Source organism: Moschus berezovskii, chromosome 17, assembly GCF_049115385.1.
Source record: "Moschus berezovskii isolate FMDL1 chromosome 17, NW_MosBer_1.0, whole genome shotgun sequence".
In the NCBI taxonomy this organism is placed as follows: Eukaryota; Metazoa; Chordata; class Mammalia; order Artiodactyla; family Moschidae; genus Moschus; species Moschus berezovskii.
Window position 1 is genome coordinate 37,643,189 of NC_142476.1, and position 14,435 is coordinate 37,657,623.

Genomic DNA, 14,435 nt, shown 5'->3' on the forward strand with positions numbered 1-14,435 from the left:
CCTATTGAAAGGAAGTGTGACTGAGGTTGTGGTGACCCGAGCCTGCACTGGATATTAAGCAGGACTGCCCCTTTACTCTGGGGTTGTCACTGCCCTGTCAGGGGCAGAGTTTGTTTCTAGTTGTTTGAGTAGAGACCCTCAGATCTTTTTCTGAGCTGTGTTTGTGATCTGCTGTGTGAGTTAGGTGTGACTGGAACACTCCCACTGAGAGAGAAGCCACTAAGTCTTCCTCCTCTGGAGCTGTTTACCTATGAGTGTACTCTGCTGTGTCACTTTTCATCCATTGGGCTGACTCAGAAATTACACTGCTATTGGAACAGCTCTCAGCCCCACCTTAATTAGGGGAATGTTGGCAATTGGTCCTGGTGTATCTCAGGTGTTGTTTTCACCAAGCCACCTGCTTGAAGTCAGGTCCCAGAACTTCAGGAATCATGCACCTGAATCATCCCCCTACTGTGGGAGCTAAGGTGGCAGCTGTGATTCTGTCCTGGACCAATCACAATGGATATGTGCCCAAAGCCTACAGCTGCTAAAGCTAGACCTGTCTCAGCTCTGATGTTGCACAGGCACTGAGTTTACAAAGCTGGCAGCTGGGGCATAAATCCATGAATAACAGCACAAGGAGAGATTTCAGCTCTTCTTCCTTTGTTGCCCAACTCCTGGGGCTCAGCTGTGGCTTCAGCCCCACCTCTTTGTGCCATCCTCCCACCGGTGTCTGCTGCAGAGGCTGATGGAGCAGTTGTCCACATGTACTTACCCAGGTGGGCAGGGGCACACCTACAGCAGACACACCCCTCAGGCTGGGGCATGAAGGACTGTGGCATGGGCTGTCACTGTACATCTCACTCCGTCCTGCCTGCCACAAATGTGCTTCTGCACTATCCTCTGAGCCCCTGAAGCTCCTCTCCTGTTCTAGCTGGTCTCCCAACCATCAAGGGGTCTTTCCCAGGTGTGGGACTCTCTCCTCTCCTTCCACTCCTTTACCCCATGGATGTAGCTCCCATTGTGTTTTCTCTTTTCTTTTATCTTTCTTTCATCCTACCTGCTTGCCAGGGCATCTTTCTAGTCCTTTTAGGTGCCCAAGGTATTCTACTAGTGTTCAGCAGGTGCTCTGTGAGAACTGTTTTATTTGCAGATGTGTTCTTGATGTACTTGTGGGGAAAGGTGTGCTCCACATCCCCTTATTCTGCCACTTTGACTCCACATTGAAAGGTTTTAGAGGTCTTTTAATTTGATTAATGGCTAGCCTATTATTATTTGTCTCACTTGACTGTTTCCCCACTTTCTCTTATTTTATTTTTCCTTTTTTATTAAAATTATTTCACTGTGGTTTATTAAATAACAGTCACTCCCAATGAATGAACAGGATTTATTAGGCATTTCATTTTCATACAGCTTTCAAGGACAGTGCTGGTACATACAGATGAGAAATCCCAACAGCCTGAGGCAGTTCCTGAGATCTAAAATCTACTCTGCACTTCTCCTTGGATTACTATACAACTTCTGGTAACAACCTGAATGGTTTTCAAATATGTTCCAAAAGCATCTCTACAGGCTTCCAGAAATAGTTAGGTTTTCTCCTTTACCTATCAGTTATCATCCAGAGTCTACTATGACCGCAAAAGACAGGGACTTCTCCTATCTTCCCTTTTACTCACTGGTAGAAAAGAAACCATTGAAAACCAAAAATAAAGAAAAATTCAAGAACAACTTCCTTTTAAAACTCATGTCATGCTATATAATAGTTGTAGTCAGTTATGCGAGAAAGAAGATAGAGGACAAAGGAAAAAGACAAAGCCACCAACCAGTGACACGCAAGTGAGAGGAGCATAAAAATGACACAGGTAATGGCAGAATCTCTGCAATAACATTCTCACTGGTAGCATTAAAACCATGGTCACTGAAGATATTTTAAATTTACATTGCACCCTGAAGATCAGAGTCTGGATCAATTCTTTTTGATCTACAGATCAAATTCTCTTGTCAATTCTCTCATCTGCCCCTGCATCCACCCTCAAAGAACCTAGCTTCAAAGCTTTACTGAATGAAAACAAAATCAAGGGCCCTCTGGCACTCCTCCTAGTGTTCAGACTCCTGCCAAACTAAGCTTGTGTGTGTGTGTGTGTGTGTGTGTTAGTCACTCAATCGTGTCCAACTCTTTGCGACCCATGAACTATAGCCCACCAAGCTTCTCTATCCATGGAATTCTCCAGGCAAGAATAATGGAGTGGGTTGCCATTCCATTCTCCAGGGGATCTTCTCAACCCAGGAATCGAACCCTGGGTTCGATAGGAAAACAACCCTTCGGTAGGAAACATGGTCAGTAGGAAACATCAAAGGGCATTTGGGGAAAGAAGAGTTGACTATCAACCATCTCTGACTAGCCCTTAGGCCTAAAAACACTGCTTTGGACCAGATTTCCTCATATTTCTAAACAGCAAAACTGCCAAGAAACAAGGAGGATAAGAAAATTATGTGGTAGATAAGATTGGAAACAATTTCATAACATGAAACAGCATTAATTAAAAAAAATGTTTTTCAATTTAATTGTTCAAAACAATGATACTGCTCCTCCCTGGTAGTTCCTTATTTTGCTTAATACAGTTTTACTATTTATTTCATACTACAATAACAACAAAACGCTATGCTTTTAGTGGTTCTGATTCTCATTAATTCATCTGCATTGGGCAAAAAGTAAACTACACAACAATCTAAATGGCAATTCCTATCAGTGTTTAATCTTAATTTGACTCAAGAAAATTCAAATTCCATTAGAAATGGAAATGATTCCACCATTTGCTATTACTATTATTTTTTAACAAACTTTCATAAATTGTATACAAGCTAAAAAATGCACACTGTGAGGAAATCCTGCTCAAATTTGTACTCTCCACCTCCCGGGCAAAAAAGAGTGTGGAGACTGGAGACATTTTTATCTCTGTCCATTTGAATAAAAGCAGGCATGTTACCAGTGGGAAAGCATATGAAGTGCAGATTGCCTTTGTGTCCACATGGAGTCAGGTCCTTCAGTTCTAGGTGCATGTCCCAAATCCCCATGGACCCATAAGCCACACTGGAGGTCAGATACTTCCCAATGCTTTTAGGACTTCCCACTTCTTCCTCTTCTTCTTCAGCAATTATGTCTTTGGGTTCTAAATAAAGAAACCCTGGTCAAGCTGGGTCACACCAGTGTCCAAGTCAAACCAAGGAAAAAGTGGCCACTTCTTCCTGAGTCTTTCGTCGAGCTGAAGTGAGGGCTAGGCAGCCCCGCTCTGAGAGCTGGGCCAGTCCCCGCTTACGTTCTACACAAAGGGGGGCCCAGGCCAAGGCCCCCAACGACAGAAGCCGAAGCGCTGCTAGTCCTGCGCCGCCCATCGGGGCCACCGGACACCGGCTCCCGGGCGATGAAGCGGAGGTGGCGGCGGCCCTGCCCTGGCGCCCAGCAGGGCCAGTCCATCCACACAGGCTTCCACTGCCACCCGAGACAGACCCTCAGCGCCCATCGCCTCCTCACCAACTCCGTGGCAGACCAGCTGGAGCAGAAGAACAGCTTCTGCAGGCCGCCTTTCCCTCCGTCTTATTTTCTGATTGAATTCAGGCATTGGGACTCAGGGAAGGCCTAGAAGGCTAAATGTTTTCTATAAAAAAGAGGCAAAAGAAGAACATGCGGGTATCTGCCCAGGGAAGGACCCATAGTTTCCTGCTTAGTTACACTTTGATGTACAATTTACTGTTCAAATGTATTGCGCACAGTGCTGTTTATTCCTTTTTCACTTTATGTTATTGGTAGACAGCTAATGTTGAATTTCCTCAAATTAGCATTGCAGTAAGAAACAACATTTGCCTATAGGTGGCTCAGATGTTAATGAATCACCTGTAATGTGGGAGACCTGGGTTCAATCCCTGAGTTGGGAAGATCCCCTGGAGAAGGGAACGGCTACTGCTCCAGTATTCTGGCCTGGAGAATTCCATGGACAGAGGAGCCTCACGGGCTACAGTCCATGGGGTCACAAAGAGTGGGACACAACTCTTTCATAAACTGATGTTAATTATTTTTATGCACCCAAGTTAGATGCATTTAGTTTCACACCAGGCTTTTTGTTCAGTTGTGGAAATCACAGAATGATAGAGACAAAGTCCCTGCCTTTTGTGGGACCATCTCTAACAGGAAAAATTGACAGAAAAGAAAAAATTGTAATGCATTCTCTCATTTTTGAACCTTTTATTTTGTGTTGGAGTATAGCCAATTAAAAAATGTTGTGATAGTTTCAGGTGAACAGGGAAGGGACTCAGCCATATGTATACATGATCCATTCTCCCCTAAAGCTGTGAGAGAGTCAATTTCTAGGCAGGTTGATAAGAAGTTGGGGGTCCCTAAGGAGGAGAAAGGGATCTGGGGTTCTCAAGGAGGAGGAAAGAACAAATGGTTTTTTTCCTCTTTCTACATTCCTTAGTCTTAGTCACATAAATTTTTTTTTTTTCTTTAAGCCCAGAACTGATGATTACACAACAAACAACTCAGTTTAAACTCTGTACTAGGGATTATGTAACAACAATATATCCTGCTTAAAGACAGTTTCTTCTTCCTGAAAACCTTTTTACTAATCCTGATATCTTAAAATGTATATTATGGGAGTGGGTCTGGTAGGACCTTTCTGTTGTTAAGGTCTAATCCTGTTATCCTAAAATGTAAGTTGTGGGAGTGGGTCTGGTAAAGTTTTTACGACCTTGAGACATTCTTTTGATTTATTCTAAAGTATATAAATCCCTTGCTAACACTAGCCAGGGGGCACTCTCCACCCACTTCTGATGTCTATGTCAGAAACTTTCTCTGTCCCTTTTCTCTGTAATTAAACTTCTGTCACACAAGAGCTCTGAGTGATCAAGCCTGGTTCCTGGTCCTGAAGCTAAACCTTCTTCTTCGGAGGTCACAAATCCAACATCGTTCACTGTGTTGTCATCTTGGGGGCTCGTCCGGAATCTTCAAGACAAGGTAAGAACACTCAGAGCTGTAGCCTCTCTGCTTTGTCAGTATACACGTTTTCTGCTTTACTAACTCTTCGATGTACTTGTGTGAATGAATGACACGCCCTGCATGAAGCAAGTGATGAGCCCTGCTCTGTGGTTTTGTGGTGCCTCTTAATGACTGAAGGCAGTCCCCAAAAAGAGAGCCTCGTCGGGGGTTTATACCGACCTGCCAGTGCCAAGAGACACCCAAGGTCCTGTGAGGGGAGCAACCGGAAATGGGCAAAGCTTGTGGGCCAAACTCCTTTCTTGGTCAGTTTTTCCTGGTCTCTTTGACCATTTCATAATTGCTTGGGAAATTAGAACTATTAACCTAATCTGTTGGATCGTAGATTTTCAATGGACTTGTGATTCATGCTGTTACTATGTACTTTTACTTAGACTCCAAGCGTGGTAGTCACGGGATCCCTGCTATGAGCATGTTTAGGAACTAAGTGGAACTAGTGAGTCCTTGTAGCTGTGCCTCCAAACTATATGGATGGAAGTGCTGCTAGTGAGCACGAGGTTTCTAAGAACATAGGTCAGGAATCCCAGTTTGGGAGTACAGTGGGCTTCTTCCTTTGGTGGTACTAGATCTTAGTGGACTAGATAAAGCCCTCCAGTGGCTTACTGATGTGGCATTGATTCATCACTTCTACTGCAGTGAGGACTGTACTCAGGAATGTGAATGGGCACACATAAGATGGATACTCCCCCTAGTAGGACTATCTTGGGAAACATTCTGGGAAACTACTATGTCAAATCAAAGAAAGGTCATGGTGGTATGGAACTAGAAATCAATTTGGGATACCATCAGCTCTACCCCTGGTGCATCTCCACCCCGCCTTGGTGGTAGAACCAGGGGGGACGAGTAAGGCGCCTGCATTAGTAAGGGACAAACTAAGTCTGGCCAGGGAAGGGAAACTTTGGTGGAAAGTCTGTCTACACCCCCATCTAGAGCAGGGAGGGACACCTCCAGTGGAAGGAAGCAAAGGTGCTGGTCATCATTTTTTCCTGTCTTACAGATGGGAGCTACTCAAAGTTCCAGACTGATACCCTTGGATTGTGTCCTGAAAAACTGGGTTAAGTTTGACCCCCAGAGTTTAAAGAAGACACACCTGACTTTCTTTTGCAAATCTGCATGGCCACAGTATCTGTTGGAGGGTAGCAGGCAATGGCCAGTTGAAGGGTCTCTTAATTACAATACTGTTGGTTCTTTAGAACATAAGGGAAATGGATAGAAGTGCCATATGTGTCACTCTTTTTCTCTTTGAGAGATATGCCAGACTTATGTCCTAAGGCTACGATTTGGGTGTAAAGCCTTCAGCTCCCTCCTGTCCTCTTACTCTGCCTCTGTATCCAGGGCTCACAACTGAGCAAGCTGAGGGTCAAGGAATCCCTCCAGGAAGGGTTGCCTCAGTCTCAACAGAAGTTCAAACAATCCCAATTCCAATGCAGCCTCAGACTACTTTGGTTTCAATAGGAACTCTGTCAAAGTAGAGGAGGTACAGACAATCAAAACTAACAATGAGACAGAGGATGAGAAAGAGGACGAGGATGAGAAAAAGCAGGTTTCTCTAATCTATCCCTGGGAACATATGTGAAGGGTAGCTAGAGGGGCTGAGGAATAGCCACACAACTTACTGCCTCTTCAGGAGGCCCCCACTGGGAAAAATAACCAATCCTTAAAAATCCATAAGCCCTTTGCTTACAACAGATAAAGAGAGATCTGGGAGACTATCTAGAGGATCCAGAAAAGTACACAGAAGCCTTTATGGGACTAACTTTACTTTATGAGCTTACTTGGAGAGATGTAATATATGTCATGGGACAGATACTGATTCCTGACTCAAGAGTTCGAGTTTTGGGGGAAACTGCAAGGAGATTCAACCAGTCAACCCTAAAGGAGATCAGTTCTGGGTGTTCATTGGAAGGACTGATGCTAAAGCTGAAACTCCAATACTTTGGCTACCTCATGCAAAGAGTTGACTCACTGGAAAAGACTCTGATGCTGGGAGGGATTGGGGGCAGGAGGAGAAGGGGACGACAGAGAATGAGATGGCTGGATGGCATCACCGACTCGATGGACATGAGTTTGAGTGAAGTCTGGGAGTTGGTGATGGACAGGGAGGCCTGGCGTGCTGTGATTCATGGGGTCGCAAAGAGTTGGACATGACTGAGTGACTGAACTGACTGACTGACTGACTGACCACTTTTGGAGATGAATGGCTTGACTGTGAGGCAAGGGGACAGAGGGAACATGAGATAACCCTCCTCCCTGCAGGGAGCCAAGCAGTTCCCACAGCACAGCCAGATTGGGATTATCACAAAGAGAAAGGGATATGGGAGCAGACCCACTTCTTCAATTGCATTATTGAAGGGCTTAAGAGAGCTTGAATTAAGCCTCTAAATTATGCTAAGTTGGCTAGCATAGAACAAAGAGAGAAGGAAGTTCCAGGCAGATTCCTAGAGAGACTTTGGGAAGGCTGTCAAAAATTCACTAATAATTCTCCTGAGAGTACAGAGTGCGAGACAATCTTAAAAGATAAATTTCTCACTGATTAAGCTTCAGATATCTGCTGTAAGTTACAAAAACAGGTGTTTGGGTCAAATCGGGTTTTAGAAAAACTGTTGGGGCTGACTCAGACAGTATATTACAGTAGAGAATATGAGGAGGAAATATGACAACAGAAAAGAACCACTAGAGTCTGGGCCTCTAGTGATGGGTGTGAAAACTGCTGTGAATCAGCCTGAAGAGAAAAATGCCCAGAGGAACACAAGTGAAAAGGGATGGGCTTGCTATTACTGTGGAAAGGAGGGGCATCTCAAGAGAAGTTGATCTCAGTTGTCTAAGCTGCCCCCAGCTCCCTGTCCGGTCTGTAAAGGACCACAGTGGAGGAGATACTGTCCCCAGAGGTGTCGGGCTCCCAGTACGATCAGGACTGAAAGTGACCAGGGATCCCCACACAAGCTCCCATCCTAATAACACTTGAGGAGCCCCCCGGAACTGTGGGAGGCCGATCAGTTGGTTTACTCTGGGACACTGGGGTGAACTTTCTCTGTGCTCACTGAAGCCCCTGGTCCATTTTCCTTCCAACCCGCTACTGTAATGGGACTGTCAGGATGAGCCAAATGCTATTACTTCAGTCATCCTTTAAGCTGCAACTGGGACTCTGTGCTGTTTTCTCACGAGTTTCTGATCCTGCCGGAGTCTCCCTCACCCCTTCTGGTTAGGGATATATTGAGCAAGGTCCAGGCCTCTGTTTTCATGAATATGGATCCTGCTCTTCCTCTCCAATTCATTGAATAAAATGTAAATTTAAAGTGTGGGTTGATGGAAAAACTGTGGGTTGAGCACAAAATGCTGTTTCTGTCATTCAGTTCAGTTGAGTTCAGTTGCTCAGTCGTGTCTGACTCTTTGTGATCCCATGTACTGAAGCAGGCCAGGCCTCCCTGTCCATTGCCAACTACTGGAGTTTACTCAAATTCATGTCCATTGAGTCAGTGATGCCATCCAATCATCTCATCCTCTGTCCTCCCCTTCTCCTCCTGCCTTCAATCTTTCCCAGCATCAGGGTCCTTTCCAATGAGTCAGTTCTTCCCATCAGGTGGCCAAGTATTGGAGTTTCAGCTTCATCAGTTCAACATCCAATGAACACCTAGGACTGATCTCCTTTAGGATGGACTGGTTGGATCTCCTTGCAGTCCAAGGGACTCTCAAGAGTCTTCTCCATCACCATAGTTCAAAAGCATCAATTCTTCAGCACTCAGCTTTCCTTATGGTCCAACTCTCACATCCATACATGACTACTGGAAAAACCATAGCTTTGACTAGATGGACCTGTTTGGCAAAATAATGTCTCTGCTTTTGAATATGTTGTCTCGGTCGGTCATAACTTTTCTTCCAAGGAGTAAGCGTCTTTTAATTTCATGGCTGCAGTTACCATCTGCAGTGATTTTGAAGCCCCGCAAAATAAAGTAAGCCACTCTTTCCGCTGTTTCTTCATCTATTTGGCATGAAGAAGATGCCATGATCTTTGTTTTCTGAATGTTCAGCTTAAGCCAGCTTTTTCACTCTCCTCTTTCACTTTCATCAGGAGGCTCTTTAGTTCTGCACTTTCTGCCATAAGGGTGGTGTCATCTACATATCTGAGGTTATTGATATTTCTCCCAGCAATCTTGATTCCAGTTTGTGCTTCATCCAGCCCAGAGTTTCTCATGATGTACTCTGTATATAAGTTAAATAAGCATGGTGACAATATACAGCCTTGACGTACTCTTTTCCTGATTTGGAACCAGTCTGTTGTTCATGTCCAGTTCTAACTGTTGTTTCCTGACTTGCATACAGATTTCTCAAGAGGCAGATCAGGTGGTCTGGTATTCCTATCTCTTTCAGAATTTTCCGTAGATTTTGTGATCCACACAGTCGGCTTTGGCATAGTCAATAAAGCAGAAATAATATTTTTCTGGAACTCTCTTGCTTTTTTAATGATCCAACAGACGTTGGCAATTTGATCTCTGGTTCCTCGGCTTTTTCTAAAACCAGCTTGAACATCTGGAAGTTCATGGTTCATGTATTGCTGAAACCTGGCTTGGAGAATTTTGAGCATTACTTTGCTAGCATGTGAGATGAGTGCAATTGTGCAGTAGTTTGAGAATTCTTTGGCATTGCCTTTCTTTGGGATTGGAATGAAAACTGACCTTTTCCAGTCCTGTGGCCACTGCTGAGCTTTCCAAATTTGCTGGCATATTGAGTGAAGCATCCTTTTTTAGGATTTGAAATAGCTCAACTGGAATTCCATCACCTCCACTAACTTTGTAGTGATGCTTCCTAAGGCCCACTTGACTTCGCATTCCAGGATGTCTGGCTCTAAGTGAGTGATCACACCATTGTGATTATCTGGGTCGTGAAGATCTTTTTTGTACAATTCTTCTGTGTATTCTTGCCACCTCTTCTTAATATCTTCTGCTTCTGTTAGGTCCATACCATTTCTGTCCTTAATTGAACCCATCTTTGCATGAAATGTTCCGTTGGTGTCTCTAATTTTCTTGAAGAGATCTCTGGCCTTTCCCATCCTGTTATTTTCCTCTATTCTCTGCACTGATCACTGAGAAAGGCTTTCTTATCTCTCCTTGCTATTCTTTGGAACTCTGCATTCAGATGCTTATATCTTTCCTTTTCTCCTTTGCTTTCACTTCTCTTCTTTTCACAGCTATTTGTAAGGCCTCCTCAGGCATCCATTTTGCTTTTTTGTATTTCTTTTTCTTGGGGATGGTCTTAATCCCTGTCTCCTCTACCATGTCACGAATCTCTGTCCATAGTTCTTCAGGCACTCTGTCTATCAGATCTAATCCCTTGAATCATTTCTCACTTCCACTGTATACTCATAAGGGATTTGATTTAGGTCATACCTGAATGGTCTAGTGGTTTTCTCCACTTTCTTCAATTTAAGTCTGAATTTGGCAACAAGGAGCTCATGATCTAAGGCACAGTCAGCTCCTGGTCTTGTTTTTGCTGACTGTTTAGAACTTCTCCATCTTTGGCTGCAAAGAACATATAATCAATCTGATTTTGGTGTTGACCATCTGGTGATGTCCATGTGTAGAGTCTTTCCTTGTGTTGTTGGAACAGGGTGTTTGCTATGACCAGTGCGTTCTCTTGGCAAAACTCTATTAGCCTTTGACCTGCTTCATTCTGTACTCCAAGGCCAAATTTGCCTATTACTCCAGGTGTTTCTTGATTTCCTACTTTTGCATTCTAGTCCCCTAAAATGAAAAGGACATCTTTTTTATGTGTTAGTTCTAAACGGTCTTGTAGGTCTTCATAGAACCATTCAACTTCAGCTTCTTCAGCATTACTGGTTGGGGCATGGACTTGGATTACCATGATATTGAATCGTTTGCCTTGGAAACAGAGATCATTCTGTCGTCTTTGAGATTGCATCCAAGGGCTGCATTTCGGACTCTTGTTGACCATGATGGCTACTCCATTTCTTCTAAGGAATTGCTGCCCACAGTAGTAGATATAATGGTCATCTGAGTTAAATTCACCCATTCCAGTCCATTTTAGCTGATTCCTAGAATATCGATGTTCACTCTTGCCATCTCCTGTTTGACCACTTCCAATTTGCCTTGATTCTTGGACCTAACATTTCAGGTTCCTATGCAATATTGCTCTTTACAGCATCAGACCTTGCTTCTATCACCAGTCACATCCACAACTGGGTGTTGTTTTTGCTTTGGCTCCATTCCTTCAGTCTTTCTGGAGTTATTTCTCCCCTGATCTCTATAGCATATTGGGCACCTATCGACCTCGGGAGTTCATCTTTCAGTGTCTTATCTTTTTGCCTTTTCATACTGTTGATGGGGTTCTCAAGGTAAGAATACTGAAATGGTTTGCAATTCCCTTCTCCAGTGGACCACATTTTGTCAGAACTCTTTACCATGACCTGTCCGTTTTGGGTGGCCCTACATGGCATAGCTTAGTTTCACTGAGTTAGACAAGGCTGTGGTCCATGTGATCAGATTGGCTAGTTTTCTGTGATTGTGGTTTCAGTCTGTCTTCCCTCTGATGCCCTCTCTAGTCTAGGCAGCCTTTAAGTAATAAGAATTCTAGATGGAGATGCTGGAGGTGGTACAGCTTGAGGAACTGCAAAGTGATTTGGACAATGTGATGACATTCCTCCTGCTCTTCAAGTGCAGACAGGTTGATGTGGGAGAGATAGAGTCTCTGTATATTACTATTTGGCCCAAGAGCTAACATGGACAGATTGGGGAGATGCCAAACTCAATTCACTTCCACTTCCTGGATACAGTCCAGCTGCACTATATTTAGGATTTCACAATATTTTCCATGGACATTGAAGCGATCTTCAGCTTCTTACAGCACAATATGGAAGCTTTTCTCTGCTCCACCCACCTAATGAGGTAGGTGAGTCATCCATTCATGGTACTTTCAATGAGGTGAAGTTCTGTGAACACCTCCAAGGTAGCCGAGGGCTGCTCTGTCCTTGACCAGTCCTCAGTCACTGGTGCCATTGATGACCTTGAAGACACATGGACACTGGATCCAGACCACATTTTCCAGAAGTCCTGGCCAGTATTCCTTAAATCCAGCACTTGCAGTTTGTACCTCCTGCGGGGCAACAGCAGATGGGTAGTGATGTTTTGAGATTCACACAGAGTGAATCCACAGTCTTATAATTGAGGCAACAGTCTGACTTCCCACCTGAGCTTTTACCTCATGTTCCTGATATCACCTGCAGCCTTGCCCTCTTCTTCCCTCTCTGCCTCAGATTCCTCCATCTCCTTTCCCCCTCCATCCTTTCTGGTTTTCTACTTCTAGCACAATTAAAAATCACTAGAAGGATGTGTAGCATGTACTTTTATGTTCTCTTGCATCTTAGGCACTTTTACACTGCTGGAGGGCTTTTCCCAAAGACAGTATGCAATGGCCAAGGTTTCTGAACTTCTTCATTGACATCATCAGAAGCCTCTGGTCCATCTTCTGGACATCCGCTCTCTGATCCCAGATCCCAGGTCTCTCCTCAGGATGTCGAGTAACCTACTAGGCTACCTGGGTTAGACTCATCTGGGGCAATCTTTATGGGCAAGCAGGACATCTGGCCCATCCAGCACAGCTTGTAAGATCCCCATATGAGGTTTCTGCATCAGGCTCCCCTGATGCAGAGGCAGGAGGGCAAAGGGCCAGGTGTGCACCATGGCCTTCAAAGTCTGACTGTGTCTTTCATAGAAGGCCCCCATGAACAGTGGGGGGAAGAGCTCAATGGGCAAATACTCCAGAACACCGATGACTGAGGCCACATGCCTCAGCGGGCTCATTGCCACCAGGTCCAGTAGTCTAGATGGTGTCCAGAGACTCATCCTGACTGGTCCTAAAGGAATCCAGTGGAAACTTCTAGGGAACCAGGCATCCTTCTCAGGTCAAGTAGGAGCATACCTCAGTTTGTCTCTGCACTCTTCAAAGGAAATTTCTCAGGGCCAAGGTCACTGCCCTGGCAGTGGTGCAAGTGCCTGTTAGTCCCAATTACACTCTGGGCTCAGTGGGTACAAAGCCATAGCTTTACCACTATGGGCATTAGAGCAAGCACCTCATAAGAAGCAAGGAGGAAGAAGCCAAGCCACTATCCATCCATCCCATCCATTACTTTGTTTAATCATGTTCCACTGGGAGGTGGGGACCATGAGCTGAAGGCTAAGCTTCATCTTTTTCGGGGGAATGTTTTTAATCCTTCACTTAGAGCCTTAAAACTATGTGAATAAGAGCATCATGTGGCCCAACACAGTTTTCATCCTCAGTTCCCACAATTCACTGCACTGGGAAAGGGTAAGAGATGCCCCTAAAATGTATGCTGCTTGTGCACAAATTGGATATTTTAAATTTCAAGAAATAAAATTTCAAACAGATGATTTTCACTAAAAATAACATCTGCTCTTTAACAAAATATTTACAAATGGTATAAACCAAGGCATCAATTAAAGTATTTGGGATTAAGTCAAAACCACAGAAGAAGCAAAATAAAAACCTTAAATCACCACATCAGAAAAATAATTGTTATTAATTTTTATTATTTATCTATTTTTAGGGGGCCATGTGGCATGCAGAATCTTAGTTTCTGGATCAGGGATTAAAATATCGCCTGCAGGGATTGAAACCATACCCTCTGCAGTGGAAATGCAGAGTCTTAACAGCTGGTCTCCCAGGGAAGTCTCAAGAAATATTTTTTAAAAACTCTCCTTCCATCCTGAGGTGCATGCCACCATTCAAGACGAGTTGACCATGGGTACAATGAGGGTGTCCTTAGTTATGTCTGTAACTTAAAAACTCTAATCTGGTTGGCAGTCTCCTCAGACTTCAGACCTGATGGAGTACAAAGGTGGTGACTCTGGAGCCTGAAGATTCTGCATCTCTCCTTTGGTAACTGATTCTTTTATAGACCTTTTAAATAATATCTTCCTTCTTTCCAACTACTAACTGCTAAAAGATCCTTTGGATCTTTTTCAATTTTCAGAAGAATGGGTTGGATCAGATTTCATTCAGGAAAGATAAAGAATGAGGGAGGGGTATTGGAGTCAAGGGCTTCCCTGATAGCTCAGTTGGTAAAGAATCTGGTTTGATTCCTGGGTCGGGAAGATCCGAAGGGATAAGCTACCCACTCCAGTATTCTTGGGCTTCCTTTGTGACTCAGCTGGTAAAGAATCTGCCTGCAATGTGGGAGACCTGGGTTCAATCCCTGGATTGGGAAGATCCCCTAGAGAAGGGAACAGCTACCCACCCCAATATTCTGGCCTGGAGAATTCCATGGACTCCATGGGGTCTGAGCCACTTTTGCTTTCACTTTCATTAGTATAAAAGAGGTTTATATATCTCATTGGAGTCAAAGGCTGGTTCTTTGATTCACTCCACAAGT

General features: G+C 44.1%; 2 pseudogenes; both read right to left on the bottom strand.

Moving 5' to 3' along the window:
- Positions 1 to 2,844: 2,844 nt before the first annotated feature.
- LOC129550958 (pantothenate kinase 2, mitochondrial-like) lies at positions 2,845 to 5,838 on the bottom strand (annotated as a pseudogene).
- Positions 5,839 to 11,791: 5,953 nt separating this feature from the next.
- On the bottom strand, positions 11,792 to 12,888 carry LOC148775119 (PRAME family member 27 pseudogene; annotated as a pseudogene).
- Between the last annotated feature and the right edge of the window lie 1,547 nt (positions 12,889 to 14,435).